Source organism: Aulonocara sp. 'chitande type north' Nkhata Bay, linkage group LG14, assembly GCF_057382095.1.
Source record: "Aulonocara sp. 'chitande type north' Nkhata Bay isolate Kocher_YH1m ecotype deep benthic linkage group LG14, A_spYH_male_GT1.1, whole genome shotgun sequence".
Lineage (NCBI taxonomy): Eukaryota > Metazoa > Chordata > Actinopteri > Cichliformes > Cichlidae > Aulonocara > Aulonocara sp. 'chitande type north' Nkhata Bay.
In genome coordinates this window covers 17,867,888-17,883,197 of record NC_141357.1, presented here as the reverse complement: position 1 = coordinate 17,883,197, position 15,310 = coordinate 17,867,888, and positions in this window count along the sequence as shown.

The window sequence follows — 15,310 nt, the reverse complement described above, 5'->3', positions numbered from 1 at the left end:
ACACACACACACACACACAGGGAGAGAGCTGCCGAATTTAAATCCACCAATCAGAGTGGCTGTTTACGTTTTCCTGCCAAAACAGGTGCATCTTTTTACACACGCAGCACAGAGAGGCACAGGATTATTGCAGTCTATTTCTCATAGTGAGGACTCCCCACAAACAAATGACCATAATTTCCTAACCATAGGGGCTAGAACGGTCATTCTTAAACCGTTTTGTTCAGAAGAGATGGGGGAATCTTCCAGTGTTAACAATTTATCATTAAAATGTGAATTTTTAGAGATATACGACATGGATGACTTGTTGACTTAGAAGCCACGAATTCCCCAATATGCAAATTTGAATGCCTGAGGCCACATATATGATTGGCTGCCTGGGAAGCCGTGCAGGCCCTGATTTGTGGATTTGAATTCCTCAGCCCTCAGATATGATTGGCTGGCTTAGAAGCCATGAAGGCCCCAATATGCAAATTTGAATGCCTCAGGACACATATATGATTGGCTGGGAAACCGTGCAGGCCCTGATTTGAAAATTTGAATGTCTAAGTCCTCACAGAGGATTGGCTGCCTGGAGACCTGGCAGAAATATATAGAAATACTATGATTAAGCATAAATACTACATTTAGTAGAAATACTATGTTTTAGCACAAATACTATAAAAAGCAGAAATACTATAATTTAGCAGAAATACTATATTAAGCACAAATCCTATAAAAAGCAGAAATAGGATGATTAAGCATAAACACTACATTTAGTAGAAATATTATGTTTGAGCAAAAATTCTATAAAAAGCAGAAATACTATAATTAGGCACAAATCCCATAAAAAGCAGAAATAGTATGATTAAGCATAAATACTACATTTAGTAGAAATACTATGTTTTAGCACAAATAGTATAAAAAGCAGAAATACTGTAATTTAGCAGAAATACTATATTAGGCACAAATCTTATAAAATAGCAGAAATAGTATGATTTAGCACAATAGTAATCAGTTAAGCAGAAAAATTGGGAAAGCAAAATGGACAGCTGAAAAAATGCTGAACATGCTGAGGGTCCCTCAAATATACTTGTTAAATGAAAAAATCAGCAAAAAAATGCACAGGGAGAGAGAAGTAAGTTTCTAGGTCAGCCTGGGAGCTGCTGAATTTGAATCCACCAATCAGAGAGCCTGTGTACTTTTTCCCGCCAAAACATGTGCCTCTTTTTACACACGCAGCACAGAGAGGCACAGGATTATTGCAGCCTATTTCTCATAGTGAGGACTCCCCTCAAACAAATGACCATAATTTCCAAACCGTAGGGGCTAGAGCGGTCATTCTTACACCGTTTTGTTCAGAAGAGATGGGGGAATCTTCCAGTGTTTACAATTTATCATTAAAATATGAATTATTAAAGATATTTGACTTCTAATGCACCATAACTGAGTAGAGCGAAGCAAAAACTGCCTTGACTTGCCCTCAAACAACGCTTTGTAACTCGAAATCTATTTGGAGTATCGATATCATTCTTTCACCGTAAGAGACAGCAGGCTTTGGTGAACAGTCATGGAAATTTTCAGGTCTCTGTGGAAATCCAAAAAAAAGTTATGACGAGAGAAAAAAGTGGTTCATTTCCAGAGTTTTAAATCTGAAGAAATCTGAGCGAAGGACGAATTTCCTACCCTCAAACAAGTCCAACTCATTTCAGAACGGTAATAGGTGAGAAAGAAATTCTTGAATTGTGAGCGTCAGGGGTGTCTGAAGATATTCGGGGACAAGCCTCATGTCTTAACTTTGCTTCGTTAAGGAGATATGACGATTCGAATATGCCTCTCATTACAGAAATCCAGCGATGATTTTGAACAAGCTCTCCATTGACTTTATATGGAAAGTTTTGAGACCTTGTGTTGGTCTGAGGAGATTTGCAAAAATTCTATAAATCCCACAACAATGATAGTGACATTTTCTGAAAGCCAGCAAAAATACCTACGTTTTGATGTATAATTTGTGGAAGTTGAGTGAAAATTGAGCAAGTAGCAAGAAGTTGTTCGGACATGAAGTGAAAATTGCAAAACCTTCAGTGGCACACTGGAAGCCAAGAGCATAGCAACCATAACAACGCATGTATTTTGTGAAAAATCACAATTTTGCAACTCAAAACTTTAAGAGGCATAAAAGTAAAACAGTAAAAGATTTCAAAAAGCTGAATCATACCTGAATAGCCCAATAATTTAGGAACATTTTAAAGTTTGAATGGTTGTTCTAGGTGAAAATATGAGGAAGTAGTTAAGTTTCAAAAACAAGCAAATTTTAGCAGAATTGCAGAAGTTTCCCATTCATTTCAATGGGACAAATTAAAGGAAAAAAGTGGAATATTTTAAAAAGTATAATAGTTAAAAATAGCAAAAATCGTAGCAAGAAAGAGCAAAAATAGCAGAATAGTTTAAAATTTGAACGGTGAAAATCGGCTGAAAATTGTGGAAGTAGTTAAGTGCCAAAAAGTGTACGGAAGCAACTAGAATAATAATAATAATAATAATAATAATAAAGAATAAAGAGAAACAGGAACTCAATAGTGTGGATGCTTAAAGCATCCACACAACTAGAAAAATTTGCATTTCCTGCGAAAATGCAGTGTGGATGCTTAAAGCTGAAGCTGTATGCAAAAAGTAGCTGAAAAAGCTGAAAAGTTGCAGAAATTGTAAAAACTTTGCAGAAGCAAAAGAAGTTTGCTAAAATGGAATAACTTAGCAGAACTGCAATATCTTAGAGGAAACATAATACTTGGCAGAAATACAATAGCATAGCAGAATTTAGCAGAAATATTGTAACTTACCAGAAACATGATAACTTCTCAAAAATACAAGAATTTAGGAGAAATAGTATAAGATAACAGAAAGAATATATTTAGCCAAAAATACTTAAACATTACAGAAACACTATGATTTAGAAAAACAGTACAACAGAGCAGAAATATTGTGATTTACCAGAGACACTGTGATGAACTATGAATATTGTAATTTTAAATTAAGACTATGTTTTAGCACAAATATTATAATTTGGCAGAAATACTATAATTTAGCAGAAATACTATATTAAGCACAAATCCTATGAAAAGCAGAAATACTATATTAAGCACAAATCCTATAAAAGCAGAAATAGTATATTAAGCACAAATCTTATAAAATAGCAGAAATAGTGTGATTTAGCACAATAGTAATAAGTTAAAAAGAAAAATTGGAAAAGCAAAATGGACAGCTGAAAAAATGCTGAACATGCTGAGGTTCCCTCAAATATACTTGTTAAATGACAAAAATCAGCAAAAAAATTTATGACTGCCACACAATTACAAATATGTACACATGAGGAAACACACATGCACAGAGAGACACACACACAAGATCCAATTCAGTCAACCAGTCTAAATATATTGAATTTGAATCTTACAATGGGATCATCCCATTAAAAGGCTTTCTCTCTCTCTCTGTCACACACACACACACACACACACACACACACACACACGGAGAGAGAAGTAAGTTTCTAGGTCAGCCTGGGAGCTGGTGAATTTGAATCCACCAATCAGAGAGGCTGTGCACTTTTCCCCACCAAAACAGGTGCATCTGTTTACACACGCAGCAGCACAGAGAGACACAGGATTTTTGCAGTCTATTTCTCATAGTGACGACTCCCCTCAAACAAATGACCGTAATTTCCTAACCGTAGGGGCTAGAACGGTCATTCTTACACCGTTTTGTTCAGAAGAGATGGGGGAATCTTCAAGTGTTGACAATTTAATATTAAAATATGAATTTTTAGAGATATATGACATGGATGACTTGTTGACTTAGAAGCCACGAATTCCCCAATATGCAAATTTGAATGCCTGAGACCACATATGTGATTGGCTGGCTGGGAAGCCGTGCAGGCCCTGATTTGTGGATTTGAATTCCTTAGCCCTCAGATATGATTGGCTGGCTTAGAAGCCACGAAGGCCCCAATATGCAAATTTGAATGCCTCAGGACACTTATTTGATTGGCTGGGAAACTGTGCAGGCCCTGATTTGAAAATTTGAATGTCTCAGTCCTCACAGAGGATTGGCTGCCTGGGGACCTGGCAGAAATATATAGAAATACTATTATTAAGCATAAATACTACATTTAGTAGAAATACTATGTTTTAGCACAAATACTATAAAAAGAAGAAAAACTATAATTTAGCAGAAATACTATATTAAGCACAAATCCTATAAAAAGCAGAAATACTATAATTTAGAACAAATAGTATAAAAAGCAGAAATACTATAATTTAGCAGAAATACTATGTTAGGCACAAATCCTATAAAAAGCAGAAATACTATAATTTAGCAGAAATACTATGTTAGGCACAAATCCTATAAAAAGCAGAAATACTATAATTTAGCAGAAATACTATATTAGGCATAAATCCTTTGAAAAGCAGAAATAGTATGATTTAGCAGAAATACTGTATTTAGCACAAGTACTGAAAAGTACCAGAAATACTATGATTTAGCAGAATAGTAATAACTTATTGAAACACAAATGCACAGAGGGACACACAAACACAGGCTCTAATCCAGTCAACCAGTCTAACTATGTTCAATTTAAATCCTACAATGACATGCTGCCAAATAAGGGCAGGGTCCTCTCTCTCCCACTAAACACACACACACACACACACACACACACAGGGAGAGAGGACTAAGTTTCTAGGTCAGCCTGGGAGCTGCTGAATTTGAATCCACCAATCAGAGTGGCTGTTTACGTTTTCCCGCCAAAACAGGTGCATCTTTTTACACACGCAGCACAGAGACATAGACCTGCTTCTTTCAGTTTATTTCACATAGTGAGGATTCCCCTCAAACAAATGACCATAATTTCCTAACTATAGGGGCTAGAGCGGTCATTCTTACACCGTTTTGTTCAGAAGAGATGGGGGAATCTTCAAGTGTTGACAATTTATCATTAAAATATGAATTTTTAGAGATATATGACATGGATGACTTGTTGACTTAGAAGCCACGAATTCCCCAATATGCAAATTTGAATGTCTGAGACCACATATGTGATTGGCTGGCTGGGAAGCTGTGCAGGCCCTGATTTGTGGATTTGAATTCCTCAGCCCTCAGATATGATTGGCTGGCGAAGGCCCCAATATGCAAATTTGAATGCCTCAGGACACTTATTTGATTGGCTGGGAAACTGTGCAGGCCCTGATTTGAAAATTTGAATGTCTCAGTCCTCACAGAGGATTGGCTGCCTGGGGACCTGGCAGAAATATATAGAAATACTATTATTAAGCATAAATACTACATTTAGTAGAAATACTATGTTTTAGCAAAAATACTATAAAAAGAAGAAAAACTATAATTTAGCAGAAATACTATATTAAGCACAAATCCTATAAAAAGCAGAAATACTATAATTTAGAACAAATAGTATAAAAAGCAGAAATACTATAATTTAGCAGAAATACTATGTTAGGCACAAATCCTATAAAAAGCAGAAATACTATAATTTAGCAGAAATACTATGTTAGGCACAAATCCTATAAAAAGCAGAAATACTATAATTTAGCAGAAATACTATATTAGGCATAAATCCTATGAAAAGGAGAAATACTATATTAAGCACAAATCCTATAAAAAGCAGAAATACTATATTAGGTACAAATCCTATAAAAAGCAGAAATACTATATTAGGCACAAATCCTATAAAAAGCAGAAATACTATATTAGGCACAAATAGTATAAAAAACAGAAATACTATAATTTAGCAGAAATACTATGTTTGGCACAAATCCTATAAAAATAATAAATACTATAATTTAGCAGAAATACTATATTAGGCACAAATCTTATGAAAAGCAGAAATAGTATGATTTAGCAGAATAGTAATAACTTACAAAATTACAAATATGGAGGCATATTGGAACACAAATGCACAGAGGGACACACAAACACAGGCTCTAATCCAGTCAACCAGTCTAACTATATTCAATTTAAATCCTACAATGACATGCTGCCAAATAAGGGCAGGGTTCTCTCTCTCCCACTAAACACACACACACACACACACACACACACACACACACACACACACACACACAGAGGGAGAGAGCTGCTGAATTTAAATCCACCAATCAGAGTGGCTGTTTACGTTTTCCCGCCAAAACAGGTGCATCTTTTTACACACGCAGGACAGAGAGGCACAGGATTATTGCAGCCTATTTCTCATAGTGAGGACTCCCCTCAAACAAATGACCATAATTTCCTAACCGTAGGGGCTAGAGCGGTCATTCTTACACCGTTTTGTTCAGAAGAGATGGGGGAATCTTCCAGTGTTAACAATTTATCATTAAATTATGAATTATTAAAGATATTTGACTTCTAATGCACCATAACTGAGCAGAGCGAAGCAAAAACTGCCTTGACTTGCCCTCAAACAACGCTTTCTAACTCTAAATCTATTTGGAGTATCGATATCATTCTTTCACCGTAAGAGACAGCAGGCTTTGGTGAACAGTCATAGAAATTTTCAGGTCTCTGTGGAAATCCAACAAAAAGTTATGACGAGAGAAAAAAGTGGTTCATTTCCACAGTTTGAAATCTGAAGAAATCTGAGCGACGGACGAATTTCCTACCCTCAAACAAGTCCAACTCATTTCAGAACGGTAATAGGTGAGAAAGAAATTCTTGAATTGTGAGCGTCAGGGGTGTCTGAAGATATTCGGGGACAAGCCTCATGTCTTAACTTTGCTTTGTTAAGGAGATATGACGATTCGAATATGCCTCTCATTACAGAAATCCAGCGGTGATTTTGAACAAGCTCTCCATTGACTTTATATGGAGAGTTTTGTGACCTTGTGTTGGTCTGAGGAGATTTGCCAAAATTCTATAAATCCCACAACAATGATAGTGACATTTCCTGAAAGCCAGCAAAAATACCTACGTTTTGATGTATAATTTGTGGAAGTTGAGTGAAAATTGAGCAAGTAGCAAGAAGTTGTTCGGACATGAAGTGAAAATTGCAAAACCTTCAGTGACACACTGGAAGCCAAGAGCATAGCAACCATAACAACGCATGTATTTTGTGAAAAATCACAATTTTGCAACTGAAAACTTTAAGAGGCATAAAAGTAAAACGGTAAAAGATTTGAAAAAGCTGAATCATACCTGAATAGCCCAATAATTTGTGAACATTTTAAAGTTTGAATGGTTTTTCTAGGCGAAAGTATGAGGAAGTAGTTAAGTTTCAAAAACAAGCAAAATTTAGCAGAATTGCAGAAGTTTGCAGAAGTTTCCCATTCATTTCAATGGGACAAATTAAAGGAAAAAAGCTTAATATTTTAAAAAGTATAATAGCAGAAAATACCAAAAGTCATAGCACACATTAGCAGAAATAGCAGAATAGTTTAAAATTTGAACGGTGAAAATAGCACAAAAATTGTGGAAGTAGTTAGCGGACGAAAAACGAGCAACTTGAAGAATAATAATAAAGAACTAGAAAAATTTGCATTTCCTGCGAAAATGCAGTGTGGATGCTTAAAGCTGAAGCTGTATGCAAAAAGTAGCTGAAAAAGCTGAAAAGTTGCAGAAATTGTAAAAACTTTGCAGAAGCAAAAGAAGTTTGCTAAAATGGAATAACTTAGCAGAACTGCAATATCTTAGAGGAAACATAATACTTGGCAGAAATACAATAGCATAGCAGAATTTAGCAGAAATCTTGTAACTTACCAGAAACATGATAACTTCTCAAAAATACAAGAATTTAGGAGAAATAGTATAAGATAACAGAAAGAATATATTTAGCCAAAAATACTTAAACATTACAGAAACACTATGATTTAGAAAAATAGTACAACAGAGCAGAAATACTGTGATTTACCAGAGACACTGTGATGAACTATGAATATTGTAATTTTAAATTGAGACTATGTTTTAGCACAAATATTATAATTTGGCAGAAATACTATAATTTAGCAGAAATACTATATTAAGCACAAATCCTATAAAAAGCAGAAATGGTATGATTAAGCACAAATACTACATTTAGTAGAAATACTTTGTTTTAGCACAAATCCCATAAAAAGCAGAAATACTGTACTATGATTTAGTAGAAAAACTATAATTAATCAGAAATACTAAATTTAGCAGAAATACTATATTAAGCACAAATCCTATAAACGCAGAAATAGTATATTAAGCACAAATCTTATAAAATAGCAGAAATAGTATGATTTAGCACAATAGTAATAAGTTAAACAGAAAAATTGGAAAAGCAAAATGGACAGCTGAAAAAATGCTGAACATGCTGAGGGTCCCTCAAATATACTTGTTAAATGACAAAAATCTGCAAAAAAATTTATTACAGCCACACAATCAGAAATATGTACACATGAGGAAACACACATGCACAGAGAGACCCACACACAAGATCCAATTCAGTCAACCAGTCTAAATATATTGAATTTAAATCTTAGAATGAGATCATCCCATTAAAAGCCTTTCTCTCTCTCTCTCTCTCTCTCTCTCTGTCACACACACACACACACACACACACACACACACACACACACACACAGGGAGAGAGAAGTAAGTTTCTAGGTCAGGCTGGGAGCTGGTGAATTTGAATCCACCAATCAGAGAGGCTGTGCACTTTTCCCCACCAAAACAGGTGCATCTGTTTACACACGCAGCAGCACAGAGAGACACAGGATTTTTGCAGTCTATTTCTCATAGTGACGACTCCCCTCAAACAAATGACCGTAATTTCCTAACCATAGGGGCTAGAACGGTCATTCTTACACCGTTTTGTTCAGAAGAGATGGGGGAATCTTCAAGTGTTGACAATTTAATATTAAAATATGAATTTTTAGAGATATATGACATGGATGACTTGTTGACTTAGAAGCCACGAATTCCCCAATATGCAAATTTGAATGCCTGAGACCACATATGTGATTGGCTGGCTGGGAAGCCGTGCAGGCCCTGATTTGTGGATTTGAATTCCTCAGCCCTCAGATATGATTGGCTGGCTTAGAAGCCACGAAGGCCCCAATATGCAAATTTGAATGCCTCAGGACACTTATTTGATTGGCTGGGAAACTGTGCAGGACCTGATTTGAAAATTTGAATGTCTCAGTCCTCACAGAGGATTGGCATCCTGGGGACCTGGCAGAAATATATAGAAATACTATTATTAAGCATAAATACTACATTTAGTAGAAATACTATGTTTTAGCACAAATACTATAAAAAGAAGAAATACTACATTTAGTAGAAATACTATGTTTTAGCACAAATACTATAAAAAGAAGAAAAACTATAATTTAGCAGAAATACTATATTAAGCACAAATCCTATAAAAAGCAGGAATACTATAATTTAGAACAAATAGTATAAAAAGCAGAAATACTATAATTTAGCAGAAATACTATGTTAGGCACAAATCCTATAAAAAGCAGAAATACTATAATTTAGCAGAAATACTATATTAGGCATAAATCCTATGAAAAGCAGAAATAGTATGATTTAGCAGAAATACTGTATTTAGCACAAGTACCGAAAAGTACCAGAAATACTATGATTTAGCAGAATAGTAATAACTTATTGAAACACAAATGCACAGAGGGACACACAAACACAGGCTCTAATCCAGTCAACCAGTCTAACTATGTTCAATTTAAATCCTACAATGACATGCTGCCAAATAAGGGCAGGGTCCTCTCTCTCCCACTAAACACACACACACACACACACACACACACACACACAGGGAGAGAGGACTAAGTTTCTAGGTCAGCCTGGGAGCTGCTGAATTTGAATCCACCAATCAGAGAGGCTGTTTACGTTTTCCCGCCAAAACAGGTGCATCTTTTTACACACGCAGCACAGAGACATAGACCTGCTTCTTTCAGTTTATTTCACATAGTGAGGATTCCCCTCAAACAAATGACCATAATTTCCTAACCATAGGGGCTAGAACGGTCATTCTTACACCGTTTTGTTCAGAAGAGATGGGGGAATCTTCAAGTGTTGACAATTTATCATTAAAATATGAATTTTTAGAGATATATGACATGGATGACTTGTTGACTTAGAAGCCACGAATTCCCCAATATGCAAATTTGAATACCTGGAGCCCACATACATGATTGGCTGGCTGGGAAGCTGTGCAGGCCCTGATTTGTGGATTTGAATTCCTCAGCCCTCAGATATGATTGGCTGGCTTAGAAGCCATGAAGCCAATATGCAAATTTGAATGCCTCAGGACACATATATGATTGGCTGGGAAGCCGTGCAGGCCCTGATTTGAAAATTTGAATTTCTCAGTCCTCACAGAGGATTGGCTGCCTGGGGACCTGGCAGAAATATATAGAAATACTATGATTAAGCATAAATACTACATTTAGTAAAAATACTATGTTTTAGCACAAATACTATAAAAAGCAGAAATACTATAATTTAGCAGAAATACTATATTAAGCACAAATCCTATAAAAAGCAGAAATAGGATGATTAAGCATAAACACTACATTTAGTAGAAATACTATGTTTGAGCAAAAATCCTATAAAAAGCAGAAATACTATATTAGGCACAAATCCCATAAAAAGCATAAATAGTATGATTAAGCATAAATACTACATTTAGTAGAAATACTATGTTTTAGCACAAATAGTATAAAAAGCAGAAATATTGTAATTTAGCAGAAATTCTATATTAGGCACAAATCCTATAAAATAGCAGAAATAGTATTATTTAGCACAATAGTAATAAGTTAAACAGAAAAATTGGAAAAGCAAAATGGACAGCTGAAAAAATGCTGAACATGCTGAGGGTCCCTCAAATATACTTGTTAAATGAAAAAATCAGCAAAAAAATGCACAGGGAGAGAGAAGTAAGTTTCTAGGTCAGCCTGGGAGCTGCTGAATTTGAATCCACCAATCAGAGAGCCTGTGTACTTTTTCCCGCCAAAACGTGCCTCTTTTTACACACGCAGCACAGAGAGGCACAGGATTATTGCAGCCTATTTCTCATAGTGAGGACTCCCCTCAAACAAATGACCATAATTTCCAAACCGTAGGGGCTAGAGCGGTCATTCTTACACCGTTTTGTTCAGAAGAGATGGGGGAATCTTCCAGTGTTTACAATTTATCATTAAAATATGAATTATTAAAGATATTTGACTTCTAATGCACCATAACTGAGTAGAGCGAAGCAAAAACTGCCTTGACTTGCCCTCAAACAACGCTTTGTGACTTGAAATCTATTTGGAGTATCGATATCATTCTTTCACCGTAAGAGACAGCAGGCTTTGGTGAACAATCATGGAAATTTTCAGGTCTCTGTGGAAATCCAACAAAAAGTTATGACGAGAGAAAAAAGTGGTTCATTTCCACAGTTTGAAATCTGAAGAAATCTGAGCGAAGGACGAATTTCCTACCCTCAAACAAGTCCAACTCATTTCAGAACGGTAATAGGTGAGAAAGAAATTCTTGAATTGTGAGCGTCAGGGGTGTCTGAAGATATTCGGGGACAAGCCTCATGTCTTAACTTTGCTTCGTTAAGGAGATATGACGATTCGAATATGCCTCTCATTACAGAAATCCAGCGGTGATTTTGAACAAGCTCTCCATTCACTTTATATGGAGAGTTTTCTGACCTTGTGTTAGTCTGAGGAGATTTGCAAAAATTCTATAAATCCCACAACAATGATGGTGACATTTTCTGAAAGCCAGCAAAAATACCTACGTTTTGATGTATAATTTGTGGAAGTTGAGTGAAAATTGAGCAAGTAGCAGGAAGTTGTTCGGACATGAAGTGAAAATTGCAAAACCTTCAGTGGCACACTGGAAGCCAAGAGCATAGCAACCATAACAACACATGTATTTTGTGAAAAATCACAATTTTGCAACTCAAAACTTTAAGAGGCATAAAAGTAAAACAGTAAAAGATTTGAAAAAGCTGAATCATACCTGAATAGCCCAATAATTTGTGAACATTTTAAAGTTTGAATGGTTGTTCTAGGTGAAAATATGAGGAAGTAGTTAAGTTTCAAAAACAAGCAAATTTTAGCAGAATTGCAGAAGTTTCCCATTCATTTCAATGGGACAAATTAAAGGAAAAAAGTGGAATATTTTAAAAAGTATAATAGTTAAAAATAGCAAAAATCGTAGCGTAAATTAGCAGAAATAGCAGAATAGTTTAAAATTTGAACGGTGAAAATCGGCTGAAAATTGTGGAAGTAGTTAAGTGCCAAAAAGTGTACGGAAGCAACTAGAATAATAATAATAATAACTAGAAAAATTTGCATTTCCTGCGAAAATGCAGTGTGGATGCTTAAAGCTGAAGCTGTATGCAAAAACTAGCTGAAAAAGCTGAAAAGTTGCAGAAATTGTAAAAACTTTGCAGAAGCAAAAGAAGTTTGCTAAAATGGAATAACTTAGCAGAACTGCAATATCTTAGAGGAAACATAATACTTGGCAGAGATACAATAGCATAGCAGAATTTAGCAGAAATATTGTAACTTACCAGAAACATGATAACTTCTCAAAAATACAAGAATTTAGGAGAAATAGTATAAGATAACAGAAAGAATATATTTAGCCAAAAATACTTAAACATTACAGAAACACTATGATTTAGAAAAATAGTACAACAGAGCAGAAATATTGTGATTTACCAGAGACACTGTGATGAACTATGAATATTGTAATTTTAAATTAAGACTATGTTTTAGCATAATTATTATAATTTGGCAGAAATACTATAATTTAGCACAAATACTATAAAAAGCAGAAATACTATAATTTAGCAGAAATACTATATTAAGCACAAACCCTATAAAAAGCAGAAATACTGTACTATGATTTGGTAGAAAAAACTATAATTAATCAGAAATACTATATTTGGCAGAAATACGGTATTTGGCACAAATCTTATAAAATAGCAGAAATAGTATGATTTAGCACAATAGTAATAACTTAAACAGAAAAATTGGAAAAGCAAAAATGGACAGCTGAAAAAATGATGAACATGCTGAACGTCCCTCAACTATACTTGTTAAATGAAAAAAATCAGCAAAAAAATCTATAACAGCCACACAATCACAAATATGTACACATAAGAAAACACACATGCACAGAGAGACACACACACAAGATCCAATTCAGTCAACCAGTCTAAATATATTGAATTTGAATCTTAGAATGAGATCATCCCATTAAAAGCCTTTCTCTCTCTCTCTCTCTCTCTCTGTCACACACACACACACACACACACACACACACACACACACACACACACACACACACACACACAGGGAGAGAAAAGTGAGTTTCTAGGTCAGCCTGGGAGCTGCTGAATTTGAATCCACCAATCAGAGAGCCTGTGCACTCTTTCCCTCCAAAACAGGTGCATCCTTTTTACACACGCAGCACAGAGAGACACAGGATCATTGCAGTCTATTTCTCATAATGATGACTCCCCTCAAACAAATGACCATAATTTCCTAACCGTAGGAGCTAGAACGGTCATTCTTACACCGTTTTGTTCAGAAGAGATGGGGGAATCTTCAAGTGTTGACAATTTATCATTAAAATATGAATTTTTAGAGATATATGACACGGATGACTTGTTGACTTAGAAGCCACGAATTCCCCAATATGCAAATTTGAATGCCTGGAGCCCACATACATGATTGGCTGGCTGGGAAGCTGTGCAGGCCCTGATTTGTGGATTTGAATTCCTCAGCCCTCAGATATGATTGGCTGGCTTAGAAGCCATGAAGTCCCCAATATGCAAATTTGAATGCCTCAGGACACATATATGATTGGCTGGGAAACCGTGCAGGACCTGATTTGAAAATTTGAATGTCTAAGTCCTCACAGAGGATTGGCTGCCTGGGGACCTGGCAGAAATATATAGAAATACTATGATTAAGCATAAATACTACATTTAGTAGAAATACTATGTTTTAGCACAAATCCTATAAAAAGCAGAAATACTATAATTTAGCAGAATTACTATATTAAGCACAAATCCTATAAAAAGCAGAAATAGTATGATTAAGCATAAATACTACATTTAGTAGAAATACTATGTTTTAGCACAAATCCTATGAAAAGCAGAAATACTATAATTTAGCAGAAATACCATATTAAGCACAAATCATATAAAAAGCAGAAATACTATATTAAGCACAAATTCTATAAAAAGCAGAAATACTATATTAAGCACAAATCTTATGAAATAGCAGAAACAGTATGATTTAGCACAATAGTAATAAGTTAAACAGAAAAATTGGAAAAGCAAAATGGACAGCTGAAAAAATGCTGAACATGCTGAGGGTCCCTCAAATATACTTGTTAAATGAAAAAATCAGCATAAAAATGCACAGGGAGAGAGAAGTAAGTTTCTAGGTCAGCCTGGGAGCTGCTGAATTTGAATCCACCAATCAGAGAGCCTGTGTACTTTTTCCCGCCAAAACATGTGCATCTTTTTACACACGCAGCAGAGCGAGGCACAGGATTATTGCAGCCTATTTCTCATAGTGAGGACTCCCCTCAAACAAATGACCATAATTTCCTAACCGTAGGGGCTAGAGCGGTCATTCTTACACCGTTTTGTTCAGAAGAGATGGGGGAATCTTCCAGTGTTAACAATTTATCATTAAAATGTGAATTTTTAGAGATATACGACATGGATGACTTGTTGACTTAGAAGCCACGAATTCCCCCAATATGCAAATTTGAATGCCTGAGGCCACATATATGATTGGCTGCCTGGGAAGCCGTGCAGGCCCTGATTTGTGGATTTGAATTCCTCAGCCCTCAGATATGATTGGCTGGCTTAGAAGCCATGAAGGCCCCAATATGCAAATTTGAATGCCTCAGGACACATATATGATTGGCTGGGAAACCGTGCAGGCCCTGATTTGAAAATTTGAATGTCTAAGTCCTCACAGAGGATTGGCTGCCTGGGGACCTGGCAGAAATATATAGAAATACTATGATTAAGCATAAATACTACATTTAGTAGAAATACTATGTTTTAGCACAAATACTATAAAAAGCAGAAATACTATAATTTAGCAGAAATACTATATTAAGCACAAATCCTATAAAAAGCAGAAATACTATATTAAGCACAAATTCTATAAAAAGCAGAAATACTATATTAAGCACAAATCTTATGAAATAGCAGAAACAGTATGATTTAGCACAATAGTAATAAGTTAAGCAAAATGGACAGCTGAAAAAATGCTGAACATGCTGAGGGTCCCTCAAATATACTTGTTAAATG